Raw genomic sequence first — 15,376 nt, 5'->3', positions numbered from 1 at the left:
GGCAATCTTCAGTAGGCATAGGACCCGCAGATCCAATAATGGCCCTTTAGAGCCCAGGTTCCATTAGCAAAGGGGCCATTCCAGGTTTCCTCATTCTCATCGTCCTTTAGATGGTCAAAATATAAAGGATTACCTGGCCCTAAAGGTCCCCCTACCATTCCATTAGCTGAACTGCAATAATCACATCTCCACGCCCCAGCTCCTGCTTTCCAGACACAATCGCAGCCTCATTTTGGCTGATTGGTGCTAGACCAGAATTGTTTAAAACCCCATACTCGAGTTCCATTCTTATTCTGCCATGCCCATTTGAAACCACTGTACCATGTGGTCCTTGCTAGTGGTATTGTCTACCTGGCAGCTTGTGAATAGGGCGTCAAAGAACCCATCCTGTCCTACCGCCCTGCAACCTTCGGCCGTAGGGTAGTATTGTTTGGAGCATTTTACCCATTTATTGGTGAGCCTCACATGGGTCTGGTTCCATTGCCGCTGATATTTAGAGCAGTCATACAGATGACAATAAGGGTCCCAGCAATCAAACCCTGGGGATAGAGTCCAATCACACTTGCTTTCTCCCAAGTACACTCCCCGCCTTGTCCGATTAAGGCAGAGAATACCCATTCCAGAAGAATACAGTCGCCAGGGGCTACTATCCTCAGTCCAAACCCCCGTTCCATCGTGGATTATACTCAAATTGCTGAGCCACCATTTGGGCTGTACCGGCTGGGCTACCCAAGGCCATTCATTTAACTCCCCTGGGCCTCCGCACACCCAACAGTTACTGAGGTTAGTGGATTTTGCTATTGTCTCCCCCAGCTGTAAAAACCTATTTTCCCAACCATAATAGTGGTGGAAGCACATAAACAAAGATATTAACAATAATTTCATTATCTTTTTCTAAACAGTCCCTTTAGTCCGTCCAAGTACTGATACTCCCAGGTGGAGTCTTCACCTGTGCCACCCCGGGCGTCCGGAGCCGGGGCGGGCAGAGGGCTGGTGTCCTCTTCCGCTAGTTCAGTCTCCGGGTTAGGATTCAGAAACCGCCTTACCCGCGTATAGTGTGTCCATTTGTCACTCCCAAGAACTTTGACTGCAGCTTGGCTGATGAGCGAGACAGTGTGCTGGCCGTCCCACCGTGGTGTAAGGGGGTCACGCTTCCACTTCTTGACGAGGACCTGATCACCGATCTGGAACGGGTACACGGGCTGGTCCAAGGAAAGGGCCTGAAAGGGCACCGCGTCGATGCAGCTGTAACAAAACAGACTGCAACCCAGAGACCTGTTTCCATAAGGAGTCCTTCCCCATTTCCCAGTTTACATCCTCCCGGAACCCCAGGATAATGGTGAAAGCTTAAGACCCTTACGTGGGGCCCTTCGAATGCGGGTAAGGGCGAGTGGTAACGCATCAAGCCACTTTAAACTAGACTCTGTGCATAGTTTAGTGAGGGTATCCTTGAGAGTTCTATTCATTCTTTCCACCTGTCCCGTGCTTTGCGGCCTCCAGGGTGTATGCAACTTCCATTGTATACCGAGTGCCTGGGATACCTGTTGCAAGACTTCAATACAGTCATGAGTGGGGCTGGTCTCATAGGAAACCCAAGGGTCAGGCAATAGGGTAGCTAGGTTGAGGGAACTAACTGTTCTAAAGGTTAAGTTAGGGGCTAGCAAGGGCCCTACCTCATATCTGGTATGTCGACTGGGATTTAGATGCTTTTCCCCAGCGCCTGTCCCCAGTATTTGAGGCATCCCGTGGGGAACCACAACCTCAGTGTCCCCCCCCCCAGGGTAAACTTTTCAGCCTCCTGTACAAGGAGAGCGGTTGCTGCAACGGCCCATAAACAGGCAGGCCACCCCTTGGCGACAGGGTCCAAGACCTTCGAATAGTATCCAATGGGTCGCCAGGTTGGCCCTGACCTTTGGCACAGGACTCCAGCTGCCACCCCTCCTCTTTCAGGAACGTATAGGGTGAATGGTTTCCGGGAGTCTGTGAGGGCTAAAGCGGGAGGCTGAACCAAGCCTTCTTTAAGCTCTCGAAATGCTTTTTCCATTTCCCTGGTCCATTTCTAGTGGAGTAGACCTTCTTTAGTCAAAGACTCATATAGTGGTCTGGCTTTTCCCCCATAGTCAGGGATCCAGAGTCGACAGAAGCCAGTCAGTCCCAGAAAAGCCCTTAATTCTCAGGGGTTCCGGGATTGAGGGCTGTTAAGTATAACCTGGATTCTTTTTTTTTTTTACACAAACTGCGACTCCCTTGGCAGAGGTGGTATCCAAGGAAGGTGACCTGCTGCTTAACCAACTGAGCTTTTTCCTTTGATACTTTATATCCCTGTACCCCAAGGTGATTGAGGAGCTCTACAGTTTGCTCCTTGCAGACTGTCTCTGTTTCAGTACTCAAGAGCAGATCATCGCAGCACTGAACTATGTTACATGAAGGGTGTTTAGCCAGGAATGGGGTGAGGTCCCTTTTTAACTGGCTGCCAAAAATCTCGGGTGCACAGGTAAGTCCTTGTGGGACAACGGTCCAAAGTTATTGAGCTTTGTAGTGGGTATCTGGGTCCTCCCACTCAAAGGCAAACAGTCTCTGCTATTAACTTGTTAATTTGTCTTAGGTCCTGGACCAACCGATACTGCCCATTAGGCTTAGGCACCCCCATTATTGGAGTATTGTATGGGGACGTGTCTTCCTTTAACCACCCGCACTGCAAAAACTTTTGAATCAGGGGTTTTAACCCGATCCGAGTGGTTAGCTTAAGGGGGTATTGTCGAATTCGGACTGGGCTGCTTCCCTCCTTAAGGGAAATATGCACTGGTGTAGCATTCCTGGCTCGGGCCACGCCTCCTTCCTTTGCCCAGACCTTGGGATTTACACACACACACACACCCCAGCTGGCTTCCATCACTTCCCTTACATTCCAGGGAGTGATCTCTAGCATTTATGAGAGCCATCTGGTAATTAGAGGCTTGTTGCTTAGGGATTCTGACTTCCATTGTCCCGTTATCGAATGAGATCTCCGCCTGTAATTTAGTGAGGATATCTCGTCCGAGCAGCGCTATGGGGCAGGAGGGACTGCAAACAAACTGATGGGAAATTTGACGGTCCCCTATTTTTACTAGGAGAGGCAAAGTTTTTTCCAAAGCTGTAGTTTGTCCCTCTATCCCCTGGACTATGGCACGTCCCCGAGCTCTATCTCGGGGAGCCTTATTAAGGGGGAGCAAACTAAGAGTGGCCCCAGTATCAATAAGGGCTTCAATTGGGCGGCCCTCCACTTTAATTTTTACTGTGGGATCCAGGCTGGCAGCTTGTGCTGTCAGGAGGGGCCGCTGGGTTCCCCGACCCCCCTATGGGGAAGACTCCTCCCCTGAACGTCCTGTACTGTTGTAGAGGATAGGAAGGGACGGGGTTTTATCTTTACGTTCCTTTCCCATGGCCTGTCACCGGGGGCATTCATTCTTCCAGTGCCCCTCTTTCCTACAGATAGCGCACTGATTTCGACCCAGGCAGGGGCCCCGCCCCTTCCCCGGTGGCCCTGGCCGTCCCTTAACTTTGTCCCCCCTTTCTTCATATCCTTTCCTTTGGGCCATGGCTAAAACGTGGGCCCCTTTCTTCCGAGAATGGGGGATTCTGTTACTTCCAATTATATAGATCACTAGTGGTAAAGGGAACATATACCATAGTGAGATTACCCTCAAGGGCAGAGGGAATCACAGCCCGCAGACAAAATTTCTTAACAGGGAAACAGGGTTTCCTAACAGGGGCACGGGCCATTAAGGTTTTAATAGTTTGTGATCTACATTTTTGCAACCATGGGGGATAATTGGCCACAAGGTCCTGCCAAATATCTATATAGGGATATTGGTCCCAATGCCCATCCCAGGTCACAATGCTATGTACTGCTTGTACAACCCCTGGTTTGAGCGTCCCTCCCTCGGGCCATTCCACCCCGAATGTCATCCATTCAAGAGTACAGAATTTTACAAGCTTGTCTTTACATAATACAATTCCATAATTAGCCTGGCGTCTAAACGCCTTCCAGTTATCCAGCATACATCCCAGGGGTGTCCAGGAGAAGGTGCTTTGTCCGGACCCCATTATGCTTTACCCAGAGTTTTCCGAGACAGAGATATCAAGAGGGGAAAGAGGTATAGATCTAGTTCTAACTCAGATATTCGCTGAGTCACGAGGTTCGGCTGACCCCCCTTGCAATCAAGATATCCTGGTCACCGGGTTTCCCCTCGCAGGAGTCTTGGGGCGGCTGAAGTCAGCTTATGCCTCAGACCTGTCAGCAGCACTCATTCATCTTTCACACAGATCCTTTAATCAGTTACAATCTCGGTTTCCAACACACCATTAAGAGGAGAAACAAGATTACCCCTCCCAGAAACAAGAGTAATCCCTGAGGTTGCTCCAAGTCCCAATAATTGTTAAAAACGGCTCATGGACTTGTGGAGTTAGTTACGTTACTCATTGGCCGTTATTTGCTTACCCTTTAACCAAAAACACAACAACAAGACATTTACAAAGCTACAATAATGTTAACATACCTTCCCGTATACAGGCTGCCTAGGGGATTTCCACTGTCCAACCCACACCTCGGGGGCGTTATTCCTCAAACCCAGGAGGTAAACGCACTTACCGCCCGAAGTGGCCGCGTCCGGCAGTCAGACTTCCCCTCCTTCTGAAGCCGTCTTGCTTCCGTGTCCTTCAGAGTTCTCTTCAGAGAGGACGCAGCCGCCCCGGCCGATTGTGACAATCCGAGGCCCGAGCAAAGCAACAGCTCGAGGTGGCCACTCCTCGGAATCGCCCTCGGCCGTCGGTCAGTGCCCTCTACAGGGAGAGAAGTCCCTTCGTGGTCGCCATTTGTTAGCCAAATGGGCTCGTTTCCCCCCTGGAGCTGCCCAATTACCCCAAGGAGGCACGGGAGTCTAGAAGACGGCTTCAAGTTCTTTATTGATCAGTCAGCTGAGCGGGTGTCCCCCTCGACTCATGCCAGAGGGAGGAACACACCTTACAAGCACAACTGGGCTTCTTTTATACAGAGAGACAAACAACTTAGCGTGTCTAAATTCTGCTAACCTATGCATTGTTTAAATTCAGTTCTAGTAGTAATCAGGATACATTTGTTTAGCTTCCCGTCCTTCACATTCCTTTCCCAGGGTCCGTCCAACCCCCTCCCCTTTTCCATATATCTTCTATACATCCTGTATACGTGCAGCTTCATGCATGGGAAACGACAGTGAGAACTGAGATAAGCATGTTTACTGGGATAACAAGCAGAAGCCGAGATAAACATGTTTTTCGGTTTTTGGGCCTAACATAAGGACACCCCACAGGGCTTCTGGATAGACGTAAAATAGCAGGTGGTCCCGATAGACACCAGAAAAACGATGAGGCTGGAAGCAGGATGGAGAGGGGTTGATTGTGAGCAGCGATGCTGGGCGGGCACTGGGCAGGACAGTGATGTGGAACCTGGACCCCTAGGGCAGGTGCAGGGAGGCTGATGCCCAGAGCAGGGGTAGAGGGAAGGTCAGGGAGCTGCAGCGGGGGAGGGTAGGACAGGGAGCCTGGGGCTGTGCAGGGAGCCTATGGGCGGGGAGGGGGGGGCAGGATAGGACCCTGGACCCCTAGGGCAGGTGCAGGGAGACGCAGGGAGGCTCCCTGAGAGGGGTAGGGGCGGAGGTGCAAGGAGCAGGGAGGGGGGCAGGCTCCCGGAGCTGCAGCGAGGCCGGGAGGGATTTGCAGGGCGGACGGGGCAGACGCACAGAGCTAGGGACGGGTTCTCAGGAGGCGGGGCCGGAGCGCGGATTTGCAGGGGACGGGGATGGAGCGCGGGTTCCCAGGGGGCGGGGCCGGAGCGTGGGGGTTCGCAGGGGGCGGGGCCCGAGCGCGGTTTTGCAGGGGGCAGAGCCCGAGCGCAGGTTTGCAGGGGGCGGAGCCGGAGCTCGCGAGTTCGCAGGGGGCGGGGCCCGAGCGTACTCCCCGCCGGAGCTTGCGCTCCGCCCCCGACGCCGCGCGCCGCGTTGCTTAGCGACACTGGGGCCGGGCCCGGCTGGGCTGGGGGCGGCATGAGCCGGGCGGCGCTGGGCGAGGGGGAGCCCAAGGGGCCGGGGGAGCTGCGGCGCCCATCGCTGAACTGGGAGGAGCAGGAGGAGCGGATTGCGGCCCGGCCGGAGGCCAAGCGCTGGTGAGAGCGGGGGGCCGGGACCCCCCCAGACCCTGAACCGGGCCGAACCGGGCCCCCCCAACCGCCCCCCCGAACCCTGAACCGGGCCCCCCGAACCGCCCCCCCCGAACCCTGAACCGGGCCGAACCGCCCCCCCCCAACCGCCCCCCCGAACCCTGAACTAGGCCAAACCGGGCCCCCCGCAACCGTCCCCCGAACCCTGAACCGGGCCGAACCGGGTGCCCCCCAAACCGCCCCCCTGAACTGGGCTGAACTGGGCCCTCCCAACTGCCCCCTGAACCGGGCCCCTGAACCGGGCCGAACCGGGCCCCCCCAACAGCCCTCCCGAACCCTGAACCGGGCCGAACCGGGCTCCCCGAACCGAACCCTGCACCGGGCCGAACCGGGTGCCCCCCGACCTGCCCCCCCAAACCCTGAACCGGGCTCTGGATTCCTAGTCGGGTAGCCAGTGATGTCACAGCCCAGAGTAAACCAATGGACCTTTGTGTTTTGACATAGCGAGAACTAATGTTTGAAAAACATGTCCATGTGCCAGGCAGATCTACAACCATAAGCTCATGAAAAATGTTGCTTCTGAAGCACCAGCTTCTTCTACCTATTCACCTTTAGGAGTTCCTCAAAACAGCCTCCGACTTCCAACTCTGCAGCTAAAGCCAGGCAAACACGCACTATACTGAGCTTCCAAGTACCAACCATGGTGTGTGGTACTCGCTCATCACACTAAGGGTGTAGCAAAGCTAGAACCCATTGTGAAGAACTGGGCCTCATGGTGGTAACAATGATTCTTCGAGATGATTGCCTGCGTAGAGCTGCCCTGCAGGTGACACACATGCCTCGGGCGCATTCGGTTCCTTCCTGTATATTGAGAATCTGTTGTGAGGCTCTGACCTAGTGAGGAAGGGGCAGATGCAGGATATTGATTGTTAGGTTCTCTGCCTTGTGCTGAAGCTCTGCAGAGCAGCGTTTATCAGTTCAGTGTCTGCTCTTCTCCTGCAGGAGCTGAAAAGCAAAGATGACCAGTATGTTCCCGGCCAGTGGGAGCTGCCGAGTCAGTGCTTGGGGCGGGAGCAGCGCGTGGAGCTCCCTGGCTGCCCCTGTGCCTAGGAGCCAGAGGGATGTGCCTCTCGCTTCCAGGAGCCGTTCTGAGCCAGAGCAGGTAGGGAGCAGCCTGCCTTAGCCCCCAGGACTTTTAGCGACCTATTAAAATCTCCCGGATTGCTTTCAATAGCCACCGGGAGATCGAGGCCGATTCCGGGAGACTCCCGTCAATCCGGAAGGGTTGGCAACCCTATGACTGTTCCTGGCGCCCGCAGTGTCCTGCTGGCTGACCTTAAGCATGGAGTTCCATTCTCTGTGCCTCAGTTTCTCCATATGTAGAATGGGAATAATGATACTGTCGTCCTTTGTGAAGTGTTCTGAGAGCTATGGATGAAAATCCATGTGCAGCTAGGGGCTGAACATAAAACTAACTACAGCTGCTCTGACCAGAGCTGGGGTGGGGGAGTTGCAAACAGATGCCTTCCTCTCCTGCAATCAACTAACTCCACTCAACTGCGGTGGCCCCACTCTGCCCAGGGCTGGCCTGAGGACTGCGGAGGGCCAGTGCAAACAGAGGGTAGAGCCACATGCAAGGGCTCCCTGCCCAGGGCTCCCTGCAGTAGGAGACGTGCAGCCCCTGCTGCTTGTCCTGGGAACTGCTAACACTTCCTGCTTTGCAAAGCTGCCGGGGCTTGTGGCCGTTCAGGTGAGCCTGACTGTGTCTAGTGCAGTCTCCCCGTGGGGTGCTGCTATTTCCTGGGGGAGGTGATGCGCGGGCACCTCGTGTTTTGTATGGTCAGTGACGGGGCAGCGCATGGACAGAAGCTGGCATGGCACGGGGGCCGTGGACGGGCAATGCACGGACCGACAGTGGGGAGCATTGCATGGGGGAGTAGAGGCACAGACAGAGGCTGGCTGGCATTGCACGGAGGCTGTGGAGGGACAGTGCAGAGGTGGAGGCTGGCTGGAGTTGCATGGGGGCGGTGCACAGGTGCAGCCTGGCTGGCGTTGCACGGCGGTGGTGCACAGGTGCAGCCTGGCTGGCGTTGCACGGCGGCGGTGCACAGGTGGAGGCTGGCTGGCATTGCACGGCGGCGGTGCACAGGTGGAGGCTGGCTGGCGTTGCACAGGGGCGGTGCACAGGTGGAGGCTGGCTGGCGTTGCACGAGGGCGGTGCACAGGTGGAGGCTGGCTGGCATTGCACAGGGGCCGTGGAGGGGCAGTGCAGAGGTGGAGGCTGGCTGGAGTTGCACGGGGGCAGTGCACAGGTGCAGCCTGGCTGGCGTTGCACAGCGGCGGTGCACAGGTGGAGGCTGGCTGGCGTTGCACGGCGGCGGTGCAGAGTTGGAGGCCGGCTGGCGTTGCACACTGGCGGTGCACAGGTGCATTCTGGCTGGCATTGCAACGGGGCGGTGCAGAGGTGCAGGCTGGCTGGCATTGCACGGGGGCTGTGGAGAGGCAGTGCAGAAGCAGAGGCTGGCTGGCATTGCTGGGATTTGGAGGAGCAATGCACAAATAGAGGTTGTGTAGTATTGCACGAGGCCCGTGGAGGGGCGGTGCACAGGTGGAGGCCGGTTGGCATTGCACAGGGGCTGTGGAAGGGCAATGCACAAGCAGAGGCTGGCTGGCACTGCTGGAATATGGAGGAGGAATACACAAATAGAGGCTGTGTAGTATTGCACGAGGCCCGTGGAGGGGCGGTGCACAGGTGGAGGCTGTGTAGCATTGCACGGGGGCTGTGGAGGGGCGGTGCACAGGTGGAGGCTGGCTGGCATTGCATGAGGCCCGTGGAGGGGCGGTGCACAGGTGGAGGCTGGCTGGCATTGCACGGGGGCCGTGGAGGGGCGGTGCACAGGTGGAGGCCGGTTGGCATTGCACAGGGGCTGTGGAAGGGCAATGCACAAGCAGAGGCTGGCTGGCATTGCTGGAATATGGAGGAGCAATACACAAATAGAGGCTGTGTAGTATTGCACGAGGCCCGTGGAGGGGCGGTGCACAGGTGGAGGCTGTGTAGCATTGCACGGGGGCTGTGGAGGGGCGGTGCACAGGTGGAGGCTGGCTGGCGTTGCACAGCGGCGGTGCACAGGTGGAGGCTGGCTGGCGTTGCACGGCGGCGGTGCAGAGTTGGAGGCCGGCTGGCGTTGCACACTGGCGGTGCACAGGTGCATTCTGGCTGGCATTGCACGGGGGCGGTGCAGAGGTGCAGGCTGGCTGGCATTGCACGGGGGTGGTGCAGAGGTGGAGGCTGGCTGGCGTTGCACGGGGGCGGTGCACAGGTGCAGGCTGGCTGGCGTTGCACGGGGGCGGTGCACAGGTGCAGCCTGGCTGGCGTTGCACGGCGGTGGTGCACAGGTGCAGCCTGGCTGGCGTTGCACGGCGGCGGTGCACAGGTGGAGGCTGGCTGGCATTGCACGGCGGCGGTGCACAGGTGGAGGCTGGCTGGCGTTGCACAGGGGCGGTGCACAGGTGGAGGCTGGCTGGCGTTGCACGAGGGCGGTGCACAGGTGGAGGCTGGCTGGCATTGCACAGGGGCCGTGGAGGGGCAGTGCAGAGGTGGAGGCTGGCTGGAGTTGCACGGGGGCAGTGCACAGGTGCAGCCTGGCTGGCGTTGCACAGCGGCGGTGCACAGGTGGAGGCTGGCTGGCGTTGCACGGCGGCGGTGCAGAGTTGGAGGCCGGCTGGCGTTGCACACTGGCGGTGCACAGGTGCATTCTGGCTGGCATTGCAACGGGGCGGTGCAGAGGTGCAGGCTGGCTGGCATTGCACGGGGGCTGTGGAGAGGCAGTGCAGAAGCAGAGGCTGGCTGGCATTGCTGGGATTTGGAGGAGCAATGCACAAATAGAGGTTGTGTAGTATTGCACGAGGCCCGTGGAGGGGCGGTGCACAGGTGGAGGCCGGTTGGCATTGCACAGGGGCTGTGGAAGGGCAATGCACAAGCAGAGGCTGGCTGGCACTGCTGGAATATGGAGGAGGAATACACAAATAGAGGCTGTGTAGTATTGCACGAGGCCCGTGGAGGGGCGGTGCACAGGTGGAGGCTGTGTAGCATTGCACGGGGGCTGTGGAGGGGCGGTGCACAGGTGGAGGCTGGCTGGCATTGCATGAGGCCCGTGGAGGGGCGGTGCACAGGTGGAGGCTGGCTGGCATTGCACGGGGGCCGTGGAGGGGCGGTGCACAGGTGGAGGCCGGTTGGCATTGCACAGGGGCTGTGGAAGGGCAATGCACAAGCAGAGGCTGGCTGGCATTGCTGGAATATGGAGGAGCAATACACAAATAGAGGCTGTGTAGTATTGCACGAGGCCCGTGGAGGGGCGGTGCACAGGTGGAGGCTGTGTAGCATTGCACGGGGGCTGTGGAGGGGCGGTGCACAGGTGGAGGCTGGCTGGCGTTGCACAGCGGCGGTGCACAGGTGGAGGCTGGCTGGCGTTGCACGGCGGCGGTGCAGAGTTGGAGGCCGGCTGGCGTTGCACACTGGCGGTGCACAGGTGCATTCTGGCTGGCATTGCACGGGGGCGGTGCAGAGGTGCAGGCTGGCTGGCATTGCACGGGGGTGGTGCAGAGGTGGAGGCTGGCTGGCGTTGCACGGGGGCGGTGCACAGGTGCAGGCTGGCTGGCGTTGCACGGGGGCGGTGCACAGGTGCAGGCTGGCTGGCGTTGCACGGGGGCTGTGCACAGGTGCAGCCTGGCTGGCGTTGCACGGGGGCGGTGCAGAGGTGGAGGCTGGCTGGAGTTGCACGGGGGCGGTGCACAGGTGCAGCCTGGCTGGTGTTGCATGGTGGCGGTGCACAGGTGCAGCCTGGCTGGCGTTGCACGGTGGCAGTGAACAGGTGGAGGCTGGCTGGCGTTGCACGGCGGCGGTGCACAGGTGGAGGCTGGCTGGCGTTGCACAGGGGCGGTGCACAGGTGCAGCCTGGCTGGCGTTGCATGGTGGCGGTGCACAGGTGCAGCCTGGCTGGCGTTGCACGGCGGCGGTGTACAGGTGGAGGCTGGCTGGCGTTGCATGGCGGCGGTGCACAGGTGGAGGCTGGCTGGCGTTGCACAGGGGCGGTGCACAGGTGGAGGCTGGCTGGCATTGCATGAGGGCGGTGCACAGGTGGAGGCTGGCTGGCGTTGCACGGGGGCCGTGGAGGGGCAGTGCAGAGGTGGAGGCTGGCTGGAGTTGCACGGGGGCGGTGCACAGGTGCAGCCTGGCTGGCGTTGCACGGCGGTGGTGCACAGGTGCAGCCTGGCTGGCGTTGCATGGTGGCGGTGCACAGGTGGAGGCTGGCTGGCGTTGCACAGCGGCGGTGCACAGGTGGAGGCTGGCTGGCGTTGCACGGCGGTGGTGCAGAGTTGGAGGCCGGCTGGCGTTGCACGGGGGCGGTGCACAGGTGCAGGCTGGCTGGCGTTGCACGGCGGCGGTGCACAGGTGCAGGCTGGCTGGCGTTGCACATGGGCGGTGCACAGGTGCAGTCTGGCTGGCATTGCACGGGGTGCGGGCGGGGTGCTTTGCACAGCAGTGCAAGGCTGGACGCTTTGTCTGCCCCAGTACAGAATCACGCTCCCTGCTCAAGTGCAAAACCTTGGCTTCTGTAGCCGGTTGCTCCGCCCTTTCCCCGGGGAAGGGAACTGTGGGGCGGGGGAGGTGGCAGGGCTGTATGTTGCAGGCGAAGGGAGGGCAGAGGAGGTTCGGGTTCCCTGCAGCCCCTGCTCGCAGCCCCCCGGAAAGGAGAGCAGCAGACACCCTGCGCCCCGCTGCCTGCTGCAATGCCCGTGGGGTCGGCAGGTGCCCTGTGCAGCCGAGGCCGGGTGAGGTCGGTCCTCTGGGGGTGGGATGTGACCCTGAAAGGAGGTTTGAATCTGTGTTTGCAGGGTGCCTGGGGCAGGCTGGCTCGGCTCGGTACTGACCAGGTACCCATGAGAGGCTACGTCAGGGCCAGGCCCCCCCACCCCCAGCAAACAGACCCCCCCCACACACGTTGTGGCGATTAGGGCGGGGTGCTTGGGAGGACGGCAGCCTCCGGTTTGCAGGAGGTGGGTTTTGTGAGGCATTAAACCAACCCCGCAGGGAGTTCCCCAGGTGCGGGCGGGGGGGCAGACAGAAATACCCTGCAAGGAAACAAGAGCCCGGGTAACCCCCCGCTGCAAAGAGCCCTGTTGGGCAGGGGGCCAAGGGGGGCGTTGCAGCGTAATTACCCTCCATGCAGAACAGACCCACGGGGAGAGCGGCTGGGGCTGGGGCTGGGGCTGGGGCTGGCTGGGGGTTAGGAAAGGCTGGTGCTAGTTGTAGGGAATCCAGGGAGCACCTAATGCTTGGGCGGGGGGGTGGGGGGAGTTTTTGCCCCAGTGAACTTAGATTTAAAAAACAAAAAAAAGGCTTGTGACAGGAACAGCTGCAATTGTACTGGGCACATGTTCCATTTCCAGCTTCTGTAGCCTAAACTCTTGGGGGGGGGGGGGGGTTAGGTGCCCAACTTGTCACCCTAGGGCCTAGAGCTCCCTGGCTCAGAGGGAGGAACTCAGCGCTCCTGAAAATCAGGTCCCTTGGCAGTATCTGGGATTGGGCCTCCCAAAATCACTTGTCCACATGACAGTTTAGGCCTGTGTCCAGGGTGAATTGATTTTCAATCCAAGCAATTGAAAGCACCAATTTTGATGATAGTTTAAATCAGCAAGCAGGAAACGTTGTTTTAAATCACTGATTTTAATCTTGGTTTGCAGTAGGTATTTGAGTTATTTTTCCTGAAGACAAATTGATTAACCCTTCAAAAATGAAGAAAATATTCTCCTTGCACTTGGAAAAGAGGCAACTGCTGTCAAAAGTTGGGGTTTAGCACGTCCCCAAACTCTAGTTCCAGGTGCTCAGACAGTGACTTCCACCAGTTCAGTGATTTCACTTCCTCTAAAAATTCAGGAGCAAACCCTATACTGCTTAATGTTCACTTTTTTAATTTAATGTCAATGATTTGAATAGACTGTAGGAAGTTTAGGCCTTAAGGAAGGTGCCATAATTTCAGAGGTTTATTTTCAAACAGATGTATTGAATTTAAATACAAAAATCCAAATGAAATAAAAATCTGATTTCTTTTTTTAAACCTAGATTTTTGTCCACTCTGCCGGTGGGGCTTTGGAAACCAGCCAGGAATGAGTGTGCACATGTAAGTCAAAGAATTGTTATAGTTGTTGATGTTTAAAATAAGTGGGGAAAAGAAAAGAGGGTGGTTGAGGGATCTAAAAAGCCACTGGTCCTTTAATGAAAGGAGACCAGTCTTTATGCAACCTGGACATTAAAGGAGGCTGGAATTCCTGTCTGAAAAATTGGCTCTGGTCTCTCCCACCTGTTATGGGAGTGACAAGGTGGTGAGCTATTCTCTTTTCTTGGACCAAGTTCTGTTGGAGAAAGGTCCAAGGTTTTGAACTACACACAGCTCTTCTCCAGGTCCGGGGAAAGAAATCAGAGGGTTTGCACTCAGTCTGAGTTGGGACAGATCGCTCAGCACAGGGTTAGACTGGTGCAAAAGGGGTTTCAAGGGCCCCTTACGATTTTGCAGGCTATTATGAGAGTGGCTTGTAGCCAGGGGGAGTTTGGCTCATGCTTCCTGGATCGATCCCAGGCTTTGAAATTCAGCAGGGAAGAATTGTGGGGAGAGGAGCTCTGCACAGACCAGGCCTGGGGTTCTGCGTGTTAGGAGCTGTCATTGCAGAAGGAGCTGTCAGGCCTTGGGCCGGTGGGGTGTGTGGTAGGAGTGCCACCTTTGATTATCGTGATGTGAGACCTGCTGGTGGTGGTGTCTGCTGACGTGACCCTGGGATTGTGACCAGGGCAAGTGAGAGAAGAGGGGCTGATGCAGAACCATCTGCTTCTGAGCTGCTGGTTCTCTTGGAGCTTTAAGGGGAGTTTGAATCCCATCGCAGGTCTAGGCTGCATGCCCAGGTTTGCTCCTGGAGTCTGTCCTGAGTGCCACGGTGGATGCTATAGTAGCTTAAAAGCCCTGATTGCGTGTATTAAATTTCTGGAGACAGCATGCAGGGCTCAGTGAGGTCTCCTGGCATTGCTTTTAACTTCAGACTACAGACTCCAAGGAGGTCTGTGCACAGATGGTTGCGAAAGGACCATTGAACAATCTCTGGTCCCGAGTGTCTGCTTGGAAACGCTGTGTGTGGACGAAGAGATGAGGCAAAAGATCGCAAGGCTGACTTTCCAGATCCGTACTGCGGCACTGCTGAGCCTGGCTGCCTCTACTAATCCTTTTGCCAATCCATTTTAATCTAGTTCATTCATTCATGTTACTCATGCCCCGTGCCTCAGTTTCCCCACTGGCAAAAAACCCCACCTTTATGTAGGACGTGAGGGTAGATCAGGTAAAGTTTGCACTTTGCTTTGGAAAAGCTCATTGCCAGGATTCTGAATTTCCCTTCTATCTCTGAATGCCGAAAGCATGTTCTGTGCTGCCTGCAAAACAAGTTAAAGACACGATAGGTGCCCTGGAAAGTGTAATTTAAATTGCCTGTTTTCTCCAGACCGGAGGAGCTCTGTGGCGCTTGACGTCTTGTCGCTTCCACCAACAGAAGTTGGTCCAATAAAAGATATTACTTCCCCCATCTTGTCTCTCTTTTTAAAATTACTGCCCCTTTCTATTCCAGCAGGACTTTCAGATGTTAACATAAGAACGGCCAGACTGGATCAGACCAAAGGTCCATCTAGCCCAGAATCCTGTCTTCCGACAGTGGCCAATGCCAGGTGCCCCAGAGGGAATGAACAGAACAGGTAATGATCAAGTGATCCAGCCCCTGTCACCCATTCCCAGCGTCTGGCAAACAGAGGCTATGGACACAATCCCTGCCCATCTTAGCTAATAGCCATCAATGGACCTAGCCTCCATGAATCATATACAAATATTTCTGAATTTACACAGCTTTTATTCTGTTTTTAGGGTTTTTCTTAGTGGGAGGTGTCCAGCACTGTGTCCACTCTTGTGATTTTAATCATGAGTTTCATGATATTTTGTGGGTGGGAGTTAAGCCCCCAGCTCCTGGAGTCAGGTGATTGTGAGAAGCTTAGCTTTCATTATATATAAAATGTGTGTGTATTTATATATAGACACACACAGACAGACACAAAGACCTACACACACACACATATAATTACACAGATATACATACATACATACACACAGGCAT

The 15,376-nt window shown here is 56.4% G+C and overlaps 2 long non-coding RNA genes across 2 annotated transcripts; one reads left to right on the top strand and one right to left on the bottom strand.

Annotated features, from left to right (window-relative positions):
• Positions 1-771: 771 nt before the first annotated feature.
• On the bottom strand, positions 772-5,315 carry LOC135979965 (uncharacterized). The gene is made up of 2 exons (XR_010597210.1): positions 4,631-5,315; positions 772-1,220 (listed from the first exon to the last, which is right to left on the bottom strand). It is a non-coding gene; the product is annotated as an uncharacterized LOC135979965 (long non-coding RNA).
• Positions 5,316-11,774: 6,459 nt separating this feature from the next.
• Positions 11,775-14,996, top strand: LOC135979964 (uncharacterized). The gene is made up of 3 exons (XR_010597209.1): positions 11,775-12,009; positions 13,296-13,353; positions 14,840-14,996. It is a non-coding gene; the product is annotated as an uncharacterized LOC135979964 (long non-coding RNA).
• The last annotated feature ends 380 nt before the right edge of the window (positions 14,997-15,376 follow it).

This window comes from Chrysemys picta, unplaced genomic scaffold (genome assembly GCF_011386835.1).
Source record: "Chrysemys picta bellii isolate R12L10 unplaced genomic scaffold, ASM1138683v2 scaf1465, whole genome shotgun sequence".
Taxonomy (NCBI): Eukaryota; Metazoa; Chordata; order Testudines; family Emydidae; genus Chrysemys; species Chrysemys picta.
This window is presented reverse-complemented; position numbering and strand designations above follow the sequence as displayed.